The following is a 14,646-nucleotide window of genomic DNA, read 5'->3' on the forward strand; positions in this document are numbered from 1 at the left end:
CGAAAACCCCTTCACAGCGTTTATATTGGCAGGCACTTTCTAAGGACCCTATGAGGTAGGTATCATTTCTGTTTTTCAGAGGTTAAAACTGAGACATGGAAAGATTAAGCAACTTGTTGAAGGACATACAGCTAGGAAGTGGCAGAGTCAGGCTTTGAACCCAGGAAGTCTTGCTTCAAAGCCCTCCCTCCTAACCAATATGCATAATTAATGCGTACTAACTACACCACATCCCGACCTGTACCACCACGACCCCAGGGCAGAGGGCTCTGTGGAGAGACTGGGGAGGGAATTGACTTGCGTGAGGCTGGCTTGCTGGAGAGGAGACACAGAGCAGCGTGGGGTAAGGGTAACCGTGATCTGGAAGATGGTGCAGTCAGGCGGATGTTTTCCCAGAATAATTTGATCTAGCAGCTCCCTGGTCAAGGAGATGGGAGAAGGAGGCCCAAGTTGGTTGTGTTGCAAGGAGGGAGTCCTAGTTCAGATAAGTAAACCCACAGCTCAAGTACCTGATTCTTAAGACCCTCAGCCTACTTTTCCACTAAGAGTGGTTGTACTTGCAAAGGAGTCCTGGTCCCCAGTGAGTGAGGGGACGGGGCTCTCTCAAGGGACGCACTGTGGACATCTGTCTCTCTCACACGGGCTGCATCTCCTTGGAGGGTGCCTGGAGTTTGGGTCCCTCAAAGCCCCTGGCACCAGTCTCCCAGGGCAGAGACCTGGTGGTTCGAGCTGCCGAGTCCAGAAGCTGAAGAGGACGGCCCAGACCTTTCCACTGGACCGAAAGCTAGTAACGGGCAGCTTGTGGGGACCAGGAGTTGGTTCTGTGAAGGCAGCCTGCTTAGGGCTGTTTTGTCAGGGCAGCCTGTGAGCTAACCTGCATGTGACATGTCCGGAACAATCGCATAGTAATCCGGATGCGCTGTTAATAAAGCTGCAGAGACGTGTGTGAGCCTGGCTTCTGTCTAGTTAAAGTGATCACAAAGCGTCGTGTTGTAGAAGTAAGTTGTGGTTGGAGAGTTCACCTTCTCCCTCCTACTCTAATTTAAGCCTTCTCTCTTGCAAGTCTTCCACTGCCAGAACTGAATTGAGGCTCCTTCCAGGGCCGCTCCTGGGGCTGCCGTAGACAGTTAAGCTCACGGGACACCACACGGAGGTGCCTGGCCAAGGGGGCAAGCACACCTGCAGTCTAGCCCCTGCCCAGCTTGCCAAGGTCCCCATTGTGCACTGGCACAGAGGTGCTAATGGGCCAGCTACAGCCCTGCCTTAGGCCTTGGTTCCTATCTCTGTTACCGGACAAAGCACAGTGTTTCACAGTGCAGGGCTGGGTTGTGGGCCTCTTTGAGTCCCCAGAGCCTGACATAGGTACACAAGATAGCTGCTAAGTCAGTGGTTGGGCTGAGAGGCTGCACAGAGTAATGTTTAAGGGCACTGACCTTGGAGTCGGACTCCCTGCACTTGCATTCTAGCTCTGTCAGTTACCTGCTGTGCAGCCTCTGTGCCTGTTTCCTCATATGCGAAATGGGCATAATAGTACCTACCACTCAGAGTTGAGTTAAAATATATAAAGCATTCAGTAGAGAGACTAGTACCATGAGCAAGATAAAAGTGTTTGCTATTATTGAATTGGAACTCTCTTTATAAAACAAGGATTTGTGGTACTGTTGTCACCAAAATGTTCTCACTCTGATTCTTCATTTTTCCAATACCAGCTTTTCAAAAATCTTCCTGCCTCCACCTAATAAACGTAGCACCGAGTAACTAGGTTAACGATATTGCAGCTGCTTGTTGATGGGTTAAGTGGCAGCTCTTCCTGATTTATAGGAGTGAGAGGTCCTGGCATGGCAGAGGGTGGCCCACATCTCTTCAGGCCAATTCTGCCTACAGCTGTTACGTAAGTTTGGCCAAATGAGCCAACTTACTTTAAACTAAGTGGGCAAGTTTTCTGAGGTCCTACTGTAGAATTACACTCGTTTGGAACTTTCAACTTCTCTTTTGTTGGAATCAAACAGTTTGAGAGTCAAGTTTCTGCTTGTGAGAACTTTTTTCCTAGCGTGTGATTGGCCAGCTCTCTTATCCCTTCTTCCCTTACGAATGTTTCCTGAGAGGTGGCACGTTGTAGACCAGTGGTCCCTAACCTTTTTGGCACCAGGGACTGGTTTCATGGAAGACAGTTTTTCCACGGATGGGTCAGGCGGTGCAGGAGCTGCCCTCCCGCCGGCCGAGCGCCTCAACCACTGGCCCAACTGCATCCTGCTGGCCATTTTCCTCGTCTACTATGTGCAACGGGCCTTGATTTCCCCCTTTTCAGATCCGAGGAGGAAAGCCCGCACCATTGTACGCCTTTATATTGGCATTCGTGTTCTGCACCTATAACTGGCTACTTGCAGAGTAGATACCTGAGCCAGTATGCAGTGCACGCTGACGACTGGCTCACTGACCCCTGATTTCTAACAGGTTTTGTCGTGTGGTTGACAGGCATGCTGATAAACATCCATTCAGATCATGGCCTAAGGAACTTCAGGAAACCAGGGGAGACTGGATGGAGGGGCTTGTTTTTTTTGTTTCTTTTGCGGTACGTGGGCCTCTCACTGTTGTGGCCTCTCCCGTTGCGGAGCACAGGCTCCGGACGCGCAGGCTCAGCGGCCATGGCTCACGAGCCCAGCCGCTCCGCGGCATGCGGGATCTTCCCAGACCGGGGCACGAACCTGCGTCCCCTGCATCGGCAGGCGGACTTTCTACCACTGCGCCAGCAGGGAAGCCCGAGGGGCTTGTTTTAGTATATCACTGCAGCCAGCTACTTCAGGCGGTAATGCGAGTGATGGAGAGCGTCAGATAAGGCTTTGCTTACTCGCCCGCGGCTCACCTTCTGCTGTGCGGTCCGCTTCCTAACAGTGGCCGCAGGGTTGGAGACCCCTGTTGTAGACGACAGAGCAGTGAGCTGATTTATTGGATAATGTCGTCATTTTGAATGTTCCCTGAATGTGCCTGGTTCTGTTTTTCAAGTCATTGTGTTAGAGGTAGAAAACCTCTTGCGGTGATTGAAATTCTTTTCCTCTCTGTTTTATTTCACATAGAAATATTGTACATCTATGTTGTTCACCAGTACTATTTCTCTTAATGTAACATGATTTTCCCCATGATTCGTTGGGTTTTCGAGATGCATGTTTTAAAGACTGGGTCATTGAGATAGGATTATTTGATCATTCCTGGACTTCTTTGGGTTTCCTAACTTTTTCAGGGCCCCTGTGAGCTGACCTTGGGCTGTGGGCAGGATTACAGAACTTCATGAGCCTGAAGAGGAGCTGTTCTCTATCATTTCTGTGGATTCAGGCTGCAGGTTTTTTGCAGCCTGAGTGTGTGGGAAATAGATACCTGTGCTACTGATGTTTTACTTTTCTCCCAAATATGACTTTATTTGGGGGGAATGCCTAACTTTATTGGTCATCTTTGAAAATACCCATAGGCGGATATTTTCCATTTCTTGACTTCTAAGTACTCACTTCTTACTGAACTTTATTGTAAATAATTATGTGTTTAAGATCCACTTTGAACAGTTTCATAAAGCAGACTTTCAAAATTTCAAAAATTTTCTCTTTTGATTCCCGTGTCAAGAAGTGAGATCTTCAGCTCCTGATTTTAAAGCTCTTCAAATTGGATTCTTTGTTACGTAGGAGAGCCACAAGTATAATGAAACAAGTTGCTAAAAAAGTTGAAATTATAAAGAGCTGTGTAAGAAGTGATGCATATTTTAATTCTTTGTACAAAAGTTGTCTTGAATAAACCAACGTAAAAATGCATAATTGTGAAGAAATGCTGGGGATGAGAATCAAGAAGATTTAACAAGCTCATTGATGGTTTGAATCTCTCATCTGTTTTAAAGCAATTCTCTTTTTCCCAAATCCAGAGTGCTTAAGAGTTCATCTCTGAGGCAAAGGTCATTTATCCCAATTGCTTTATATTATTGCAGTGAGTGATTTTAAAACAACAGCAGTAACAGAAAATGAATATTCTTTTAAGAGTGGGTATGGTTGCAGATATAAACAGCAAACTAGTGGTTACCAGTGGGGAGAGGGAAGGAGGGGAGGGGCAAGATAGTAGGGGATTAAGAGGTACAAACCATTATGTATAAAATGAGCTACAAGCATATATTATACAACATGGGAAATATAGTCAATATTTTATAATAATTACAAGTGGAGTATAACCTTTAAAAATCATGAATCACTATACTGTACACATGTAACTTATGTAATATTGTACATCAACTATACTTCAATTAAAAAAGTCTCATGTTAAATCAAAATAAAGAACTTTCAATTTAAAAAAATTGGGTGGGTAGCATTTTCCTGGGTATTCAAAATTAGCAAGGACTTTTGTTTACTAAACAACATTTCAATCAGTGTTGATCTGCTTGAAATGAAACATAGTAACTTTAGGTTCTCTATTTTAATTCAGTTGTACATCCCTGTGTTCAAATACCTAGTTACAGCAAGAAGAGGATCTGCTAGGTTTTAAAATAATTTTTTGAAGGGTATATGTCAGAATAGTTTTGGGAAAAGAAAAGCCCTACTGTCCTTCCCTTCCCCCGTATCTTCTTTCCTCTTCCTATCTAACTTTCCTCACTCCACAAATACTTATTTTTTTAACAGTAATTTTATTAATCTCTTTAATTATTATAATTAACACGATAACAAATTGCCATAATTTGCTAAGTTACAGTATTTAGCAAACGGAAGACAGGCAGGCAAGATAGAACAAGATCTCTTCCTATGTCAGTCATCCATCCAGTGCATGCGAGTGAAGTAGCAACCGTGCATCAAATGCTGACTTACCCCAAACTTTTGGTCACTCAGATAAAAAAGCACCAACAGAAGTAAAATTCACAGTGAGCCTCTCTGGCTCTCAGACAAGCAACTTTCTGGCCAGGTACACCTTCTAGAACCCAGGGGCCCAAATAAATCAAGACTTGCTTAAATTTTTGAGTTTTCCAGAGGAGATCCTAAATATTTGTTTTATGGTTTCAAGTAATTAGTCAGTCAGAAAAAGGGCCAAAGATTATTTGATCATAAAAATTTCCCTGGAAAGCATTCCATTTTTAGTTAAAATGAAGCACAACCACCATCAGAAAATGTTTCTAAAACGCTAAGAGACTCTAAAAACCACTAACACGGAGAATACAGTTTCTACATGAAAACTCGTGGCAGGGAGCCCCTGGTTGGGAAGGTGAGCCAGGAGAAGGGTGGGAGGGAGCTGATGGGGTGCCCCGGGGGCCTGGGATGCAGGGGCAGGAGGGCCTACTCCTTGCCCAAAGGTGGCATTTGGACAACATACAGGACACAGCATCAGGTGTGTCCTGAAGGCCCCTGCCACCTAGCATCCTTAGCAATCGTAAGTGCACATGGACTCTCTCCACTTCCTCTTTCAGTTTCCACCTCTATAAATGTGGCAGCAACAGAGGCAGTGCCTTCCCAGGAGAGGCGGGGTCTTTGCCATATGTTCGTTAGATTTTCACAGAGGGGTCAAGAGATTCAACAGCTTTCTAGTGGGGAGATTTCTTTTACATATCTGGCAATAAGTAGTACATTTTATTACTGCCATTTATCTCCATGGAGTTTTTGAGTGCATCTAAAATAAGAAATTCTGCTTCAAGTTATAGTTTTGCAGTACTGAGAGGTACTTAAAAAGTGCCTTACAAAAAAATTCTAATTCTACCTAGAAGGAGGTAGAAAAACCATCCCAGGCCAGAGACTCCTGATGGCTCATGGCGAGTGGCCCAAGACGGGCACGGTGCCCTGCAGCACCTTTGTGCTCCTAGCCCAGGGCCTCCAATAAGTCCCCTTTGTGGGGGGACACAGCAGACTGCTCCTTAAGAATGCCCCCAGTGCCCTGTCCTGCCAGTGAAGTCACCTGGTGGACCAGGCTGCAGCAGGTACCAGAGGCCCTTTGCACCAGCCTCTGATGGGCGCCCCCTTTCTCTGTGCACGACTTCTCTGCCTGCCCAGCACCCAACAGTGAGAGGCTGTGGGTACACTGTGGGTACCAAGGCCTCTCCGACCTAGTAGGATGAAAGGGACACAAAGACAGAACATGCCTCCATGGGGAGGACGGGGAGACATCGCCTTTGACCTTAAACCCATTGCTGTAGGGGGTTGTGTAAGTGGTACAGAAACGTTTTGGTCCATAGAGGCAAACCCAAAATCACAGGAGGGTCAGCCGCAATTACAGAGTTCCAGATTCCTGACCTGGTATGCAGCAGCATAGTTCAACCTGCAATTTCAGTTTGATTAGACTGATATTAGGTAGCATACAAATTTGCTAGGGGAAAAAATCCCTTGAGCAATCTTGAAAAAGATGAAATAGCAGAAAACTTACAGAGACATAAATTTATTTATATAATCCAAGAGAAACATCATCGAAAGCTTCAAGTTGAAGATAATTCCATTGACAATGAACTTAAAACAAAAACAGAATCATCATTTTTCTGAATTCTGGATAATCTTCAAATATCTCATGGTACCACTGGCGATGCTGCTGAGCCCTGGTGAACAGGACACAGAAGGTGAACAGAGCGAAAGCCCAGCCTTGAATGGACCAGCTGGCGAGGGTGTAGACGCACCATTGGACGACTTCTCGGAAGTAGCTGGCTGCAGTGATGTACTAAAACAAGCCCTCTCCTTAGTGTTTTATAGCTGGTCTCCCCTGGTTTCCTGAAGTTCCTTAGGCCATGATCTGAATGGATGTTTATCAGCATGCCTGTCAACCACACGACAAAACCTGTTAGAAATCAGGGGTCAGTGAGCCAGTCGTCAGCATGCACTGCATACTGGCTCAGGTATCTGCTCTGCAAGTAGCCAGTTATAGGTGCAGAACACGAATGCCAATATAAAGGCGTACAATGGTGTGGGCTTTCCAACTCGGATCTGAAAAGGGGGAAATCAAGGCCCGTTGCACGTAGTGGACGAGGAACATGGCCAGCAGGATGCAGTTGGGCCAGTGGCTGAGGCGCTCGGCCGGCGGGGTCGGCCCGGCGAGGAGTGGCAGGGCCCGCGAGGGCAGCTCCTGCACCGCCCAGGCGGCCTGCTCGGGCAGCCGGAAGGCGGAGCGCACTAACGCGTAGCGCCCGTAGGGCCAGCCCACCAGCTTCAGCAGCACGTAGCACAGGAAGTCCGGGGCGCTCTCCAGGTAGGCGAGCGCGTTCATCAGGAACGGCTCAGCCAGCTGCACTGCTGCAGGCGTGCTCCGGGGCCCGGCCGCGACCGGGCACTTATAGGGCCGCTCTGGGAGGTGGGGCGGGAGGCGCGGTTACCTGAGGTCTGCGCCGCCCCTAAAGCCCCGTGGCTGAATCAGCCCCGCACTGGCGGCCCCGAAGCAGCCCACGAATACTTGCTGAGCAATGCTTAATTTCGTAGGGACGTGGGCATCGTAGACAATACAGGGATGAATCTTTTGGGTACTGCACTATAGCCGGTAACATTGAAAGTAACACAGTTCTTTGCTTGTGGAAAAACGCTGGATGATGGATTAGAACAGGGTGCACAAACTTTTTCTGTAAAGGGCCAGCTAGTAAATATTTTAGGCTCTGCAGGCCATACGGTCTCTGTCTCAGCTACTCACCTCTGCCGTTGTTGCACAAAAGCAGCCATAGATGGACGTGGCTGTGTTCCACTAAAACTTTATTTGCAAAAAGCAGGCAATGAGCCAGATTTGGCCCATGGATTGTAGATTGCCAACCGCTGGACTCGTGAAGTAGGATTTACCTCTTTGAAGAAGAGAGGCAGTATTTCGCTATTTTTCACTGACATCAGAGTTTTGGTTTTTGGAAACTTTTTTTTTTTTGCGGTACGCGGGCCTCTCACTGTTGTGGCCTCATTGCGGAGCACAGGCTCCGGACGCGCAGGCTCAGCGGCCATGGCTCAAGGGCCCAGCGCTCCGCGGCATGTGGGATCCTCCCGGACCGGGGCACGAACCCGTGTCCCCTGCCTCAGCAGGTGGACTCTCAACCACTGCGCCACCAGGGAAGCCCCCAATGAAGCTGTTTGGATAAAAACAGAACTGAATTTAGATGGATCGAATTTCATTTCGATCCATTTAGATGAATGAGAACTGAAGGTTCATCTTCTAGTTCATTCAGTTACACATTTTGTTTTTTTGTGTGAGGTTAAGGAAGAACAAGATTCTCATAGAATCATAGTTGCAAGTGTTACAGTTATTAAAGTAGCTCAATTCTAAATTACTCTTCAATCAGAAGGCAGAATATAGGTTTTATTCTGAGGCTACCTCCCCACCCTGCCCGCCGAAAGAAGATCACTCTGGCAGCACAAGTAAATGTGTGGGCATTCTCCAGTGTGTTAAAAGTTTCATGTACAGTATATTTGAATATGTATTTTTTTCTCATTTCAGTCTCTAAGATAATAAAGATTCAATTTCGTTTAAAAAAATATTTCTCAAATATCCAGCTGCCTCTTTGGAACCGTATCTGGGGAGCAGAGTTTGAAAACCACAAGTTTAGAATCAGACGTGGGCGGAAATCTAAGTTCTGCTAGTTACTTGCCACAGGCTGGTAACCCTCAGTTTTCCATCTGAAAGATAGGCCTAGAAATACCCACCTTGCTCTAGTTGTGAGAACTGAGTGAGCGTGTAAAACACCCAGCACATAGTCTCCTAATAAATGTCTTTTTTTTTTCTCTCTCCTGTGACTTAAAACATAATCACAGCCCTTCTTTTAAATTACATTGTGTGTGGCTGCATTCGATTCCAATAGGTATGGTTTCATTTGCTTTTACTAGAAATTTTTACCATCTTAAAGGAACGCTTGACTGACTAGGATCCCTGCCTGCAGAAATGCCAATTACTCCCCCAAAAGGAGTGGGTTTGGGTGGGCCCCTCACCCTGTTGTGGTTGTGATTCCATCTTCTGGCCTGAGAGTGAAGAGGAGTTTGGAGCGATCCACCCTCCCAGGTAGAGGATAAGAATTTAAGAGGCTTATTCACACAATCAGAAACAAGGGCAGTGAGTGTGCAGACTTTCCTTATTAGATTTTTATGCCAACTGCCCCATCTCTGTCTGGTCTCTTTAGAAATTAGCAGTAAAAGCCATGTACCAGAAGGGCCAGTGTGCACACATTTGGAGAAGCAAGGATGTGAACAGCAGGGAAATGAGGGAGGGCTTGTGCCACTTGGCAGCCAGACTTGTAGGGATAAGGAGAAAATCCACAAGACTCAGGAAAAGTAGTGTCCCTTGAAAAAGAAAAGAGAAATAGGCTGAGTCCTTAGGAACCAAAAGTAGTGAGATCCCAGCAAGCCAAGCTTGGCACGGGTGGCCTTGGGATTTCACAGAAAACCCCCGGTAGTTCCCTGACCATTTCAACTGGGGTCATTTGTCTTCAGCAAGTGAAAGTACTGTGGCTGTTCGTATAAGTTTCAGGTTTACGGGTCTCAGGTGCTGAGTGGCCCAAGGAGATTGGTCCTGAAGCCAGGGTCCAGAGGGCAGCCAGACAGGATGCTGGGGGCCCGGGAGGTTGTGGTAGCGAAGTCGAGTTTCATTTAAAATTACTCTTAAACTAATGAGTGGTTTTAAGCAGGAGGTGATAGGACCTGATCTACGTTTTGAAATCTTGCTCTGGCTGCTGCCACGGAGCCTGGATTATACAGGGCGGGAGGGCAGCCGGGAGGAGGACCTGTTGGTGAAACTCATCCATGTCCCAGCACTAGATGTGGGTGGCTTGGTCTGGGCGTCAGGGAGTTAGGATGCCTTCTCCTTGCCAAGCCCCCGAGGCTTGCTTACTTAATCCAGTAAGGTTAGTGGTATTAGTAGTAGTTCTTTCTTTTCATGCCTGAGAACCAGCTGTCGCAGTTCAGGGCGGCTAAGTTTTATATGGTCACACCCTGAACGACTTGAACCCAGGTCAGTCTAAACTCAAAGCTCACACTTCCCTTTCTTCCCTTGCCACGGTCAGAAAAACCAGAGGGCAGGTCCAGATTGTCCAAGTCATAAACCGATAGGAGTTCTTTTGATCCTTTAAACAATTGGACCACATTCTCCTGTAACCAGTGTTTCTTTCTGGGCGGTACAATAATTTTTATAAGTTAAGAGGGAGCTATTGATCGAGTAAAAGGGCTTGACCATTTAAATATTTTGAGGACTTTAAATATAGGTTTGACGATATAAGCATCATGCTCAAGGTAGAGGCTTAAAAATGTTCAAAGACACAATCCCTAAATGACAGTTTCTAAGGTTTTCTAACCAGAAGGGCAGTGCCGAAAAGTTGTTATTCATTTGATTATATCCAAAAGGAGAGGGAGGGAAAACGAGGATAATTCCATGTTCTAGAGAATTAAAAAATATAATTTTCCTTATGATTCTAAATAATGGTGCTCCTGAGTGTCTAGTGAGCATCGCATTACAAACTGGATGCCTATCATTATAAAACAATATCCATGAAACATTAATAATATTGAATATTAAAATGTGATAATTGAATAATAAATTTTTACACAAGGCAGACTAAAACCTCTTCGGTTTAAACGTAGATGTAAATTGCCTAGGTGGACAGTAATATGAGGTCTGGCTAAAATGAATGGGTTTCCCTTTTGCCTCTGGTTCCGGGTCTGTGTGGGCAAAGTGCTGGGAGCTAAGCCCTATGCTTTGGGATGTTTCTTCCTTTGGGGAATCTCAGGCTTAGCATCCTGGTTTTCAGTGATTGCGATGAGAAGTCACCTTTCTAATGTGGAGGCCGCAGGAAGAGACATCAGGAGTACAAAATAAGGCCAGAATCAAGGGTGTCCAGAGAAGCTGATGGCAGAGTGCATCTCCTGGGGCCTCCAGTGTCCTCGGCCCCTTAGTGCAGATGCTCAGATGAATTTGTGTGCCTGGAACACAGACACTCGATTAAAAAAATAAGCAAACACCAATTTGGAGCTTACTGTGTTTTCTCTTAATCTTAATCCTTAATCCTCATAGAACCCTCTAAGATAGGTAGTACTGTTATCTTTACTTTACAAATAACAAATTAAGATGCAAAGAGGTTAAGTACCTCACCCAGGGCCCCAGAAATAGTAAGTTGTATGGCTGGGATTTGATTTAAGGAAGTCTGACACCCAACTCTGTGCTCTTAATGGCTGCCTGATCGCTTCTTAATATCTGTGAACTGTTGAATTGAGTGTCTGGTGCTTTGACTTTTCAGGATAGAATCCTGCATTTGCTTATGCCAGGGATTTTCAGAGTTAAGTTGCTGAAAGCTTTTCTGGGATCCCTTTGATTGTCCATAATGTTGTTAGAATTACCACATCTGCTTTCAAAATTAGTAATACCCCCAATCCACTGCCTCCTGAACATTCTATTCATTTATTTTATTTTTCTTCATAGCACTTATCACCATCTACCTTGATTTATTTTTGCTTTTGCCTGCCACCCCTGACTAGAGGGCAGGCTTCTGAGCCTTGTGTACTGCTTAGTCTCCAGCAAGGAGAACGCTGCCTGGCACAAAGGAGATGCTCAGTACAGATATGAAGATTCATGGCAAGTACATTGGTGCCTTCATCTTGGCCATCTAAAATCCTTGAACCTTTCAGAAGGCTTGCTGCTCCATCCCACCCTTACTGCATGGGGCAGTGAAACATCTCAGGGGCATCAGGAGCCTGGAAGTTGTAATACTAAGGCTGAGCTCTTCTAATTGTCACGTGTATGGAAAATTCTTTTGCTTAAAGTTAACGAGAAAGACCTCTTACCACCTTAAAGAAATGACCTCTTTCCACCTTAAAAAATATACTTCATGTCTCCCAGAATCCTCTGTACTCTTAAAAATCTATTCCACTCCTTACAAATCAGAATTTGGCAGACCTCTGCTATGCATGAGGGGGCTGGTGCCTGTGTTCAGTTTCTGGTGCCCAGATACCTTTTCCTAGGTACTTAGAGTAGAATACTCTAGCTGGGAAAAGGCTTTTCTGTTTAGAAGGTCACAGGGACTTGTCAAAAGTGTTATTTGTGGTAGGTCAGAGATACCGTATTCAGCATGGGTTTTTATTGGCCTTTAGTAGTCAGAATATTTGTTGAACTCTGAAATACTTGTGAACCTGCTTTACAGTTTGTTTGCTTTCATTTGCCTTCATTTGTTCTTAATGATTAAAAGTATGGGCTCTCAAGTCCAGAAGATTTGGGTTCAAATCCAGGTTCTGTCACATTACTAGCTGGTATCTGTTTCCCCATCTCTAAATTGAGGATAATAATACCACTGTAAATCAGAACACATCACTCTTCCATTTAACTGTTTTAAGGGACTATCCCTCTTGCTGAGATGACGTTGTCTCAACCACTGTATCAATTAGGATTGGAATTGTTTGGAAAATAGTGGCTTTGACAAGATAGATTTTTAAAAAAATAAATAAATATTTATCTATTTATGGCTGCGTTGGGTCTTTGTTGCTGCATGCAGGCTTTCTCTAGTTGTGAGCAGGGGTTACTCTTTGTTGTGGTACACGGGCTTCTCGTTGTGGTGGCTCCTCGTTGTGGAGCATGGGCTCTAAGAGTGCAGGCTTCAGTAGTTGCGGTGCATGGGCTCAGTAGTTGTGGTGTATGGGCATAGTTGCTCTGTGGCATGTGGGATCTTCCCGGACCAGGGATCGAACTCGTGTCCCCTGCATTGGCAGGCAGATTCTTAACCACTACGCCACCAGGGAAGTCCCGACAAGATAGATTCTTTTTCCCCCCCTCAGGTAGGTAACTCCAGAAGTCATTAGGTCCCCAAGATGCTTTTGCTTTTGTGTGTGGACTCTAAACTCATGGTTCAAAATTGCTGCGAGAGCTCCTGCCATCACTTCTGCATTCCAGGCAGCAGAACAGAGAAAGGGCAGAAGAGTGTACCTCCCTCATGGGAGACTTTTGGGACTTTCTAATTATATTTAATTGACCAGAGCTTGGTCACATTGCTACACCTAGCTGCAAAGGAACCTGGCAAATATATCATTTTTTCACTCAGAAACAGAATTCTCTGCAACTGCATTCAGCCATTCCTCACATACCTCTATCTCTCTGGGTCCACTTCTCTTGAGATTACTAGCAAGGGTATTCTCTGCTTTGTGTATCTTTTCTGTATAGTTTCCTTTATTCATACTTTCGGCTTCCTCGCACATTTAGGTTCCTGTGATTCTTCATGGTCATGAAGTTACTTAATGCCTTTGTTTTTTGTGTTCTCTCAGCTTCACTTCCTACTTCTAACTGCTTCATCTTCTCAGTACTTTTCCATTCATATCTTGGAGAGTGCGAATGATTGGTCTAGGCTAGCCTAGCTCTTCCTGCTGGGCCCCTCCGTGGTTGTTGGCCAGCTGGAGGACGGACGGCCTGCTAATTTAATCAGCTGTGGCTATCTTGCTTATGGGTCTTTTTATCTGCAAGTGTGTGGAGGCAGAGCGGGCTTTATAATGTGACCAGCACGCTTGCTCCTTCACAAATGGAACTTCCTTTGGCAGTGAGTTAGAGATAAATCTTAAAATGATAAACCTTAAAATTAAAAATCTTAACATGAATGAATTTTAGATAGTGTGTAGATAGTCAACAAGTATCAGTAACTAACGTCTGATTGAGAAGTGATTATTTAAAAGTACAGGAGGGTATTTAAGGCATACACCAGTATCCCTCAAATGCTTGCATATCCTGTGATATTTCTTGCTTTTATTCATGTTGTCACTTTCATCTGGAATGATCTTTTCCTCTTCCGTTACTCCCTTTCTCCTAGCTAACTCCCAATCTTTTAAGACTATTTGGGGATCCGCCCCCTACAAAGTCTTTCTGACACTCCTGTAATGGGTTCCGTGCTCCTACTCAGTTTCTCTAAAACCCTTTGTGCATACCTCTTATTATGCTGGACGTGTTTATCATGCCGTTCTCTGTCACAGGTCTGTTAAATAACTGCTCTCTCCTGAGCTGGAAGACTGTTGATGCCAGGGTTGGTCTTATTTATCGTTGTATGTCTAATATCTGCTTGCCTAGCAATGCCTGACACATTAGTGATGCTCAGCAAAAATTTTTTTCTTTTTCTTGGATTGAAATTTTTTTTTATCCTCAGTTCATGACAAAAAGTAAAAGGAATAAATTTGCCAAGGTGAATTAAACTAATTATTTTAATCTGGTAAATTAGAAGGGCATTTCTTTCCTGCTTCCAATTCTTCTTTAATCAGAACTTTCAGAAGGAGAACTGTTCTTATCTTCAGTATTGAGCCAAGATTCTGCTCTTGTTTAGAAATTACACATGACTTTTAGTGCCATTTTGCAGAAGATTGGCTAAAATTTTGCTGGCTTGAGATCTATAGATTCCGATATGACTGTTTATGTTTGTGTTTGATTTTTTTGCTAGGTGACTTTTCAAATCTCTGAGATTATTTCTGCTAGATGTCTTTTCAAATATTTGTGTTTGAATTTCACAGAGAGATATGTGCTGAAGATATTTTTTAACAGGTGAGGGCAGTGATTCCTTTTTGGATTACTGGTTGAACCCTTACATACTTCATCCCTGGACAGTTGTAGATTGCTTGGGAAGTATATAGATGCTCTTGGGATGATTGTGGTACCGTTACAATTGAAAACGTTTTGGAAAATGCCGCAAGACCAGTTTTGCTAGTTTTGCTTTAGACGTAAATGTTTCTTTCCAGGTTG

The 14,646-nt window shown here is 44.8% G+C and overlaps 1 protein-coding gene and 1 pseudogene across 3 annotated transcripts in view; one reads left to right on the plus strand and one right to left on the minus strand.

Moving 5' to 3' along the window:
• ARL15 (ARF like GTPase 15) overlaps positions 1-14,646 on the plus strand; it is a 419,297-nt gene that overhangs the window by 15,480 nt on the left and 389,171 nt on the right. The window lies entirely within an intron of this gene.
• LOC113617552 (3-oxo-5-alpha-steroid 4-dehydrogenase 1-like) lies at positions 5,781-7,888 on the minus strand (annotated as a pseudogene).

The sequence above is a fragment of the Aethalodelphis obliquidens genome, unplaced genomic scaffold, assembly GCF_003676395.1.
Source record: "Aethalodelphis obliquidens isolate GAN/ISIS:26980383/991018 unplaced genomic scaffold, ASM367639v1 scaffold4, whole genome shotgun sequence".
In the NCBI taxonomy this organism is placed as follows: domain Eukaryota; kingdom Metazoa; phylum Chordata; class Mammalia; order Artiodactyla; family Delphinidae; genus Aethalodelphis; species Aethalodelphis obliquidens.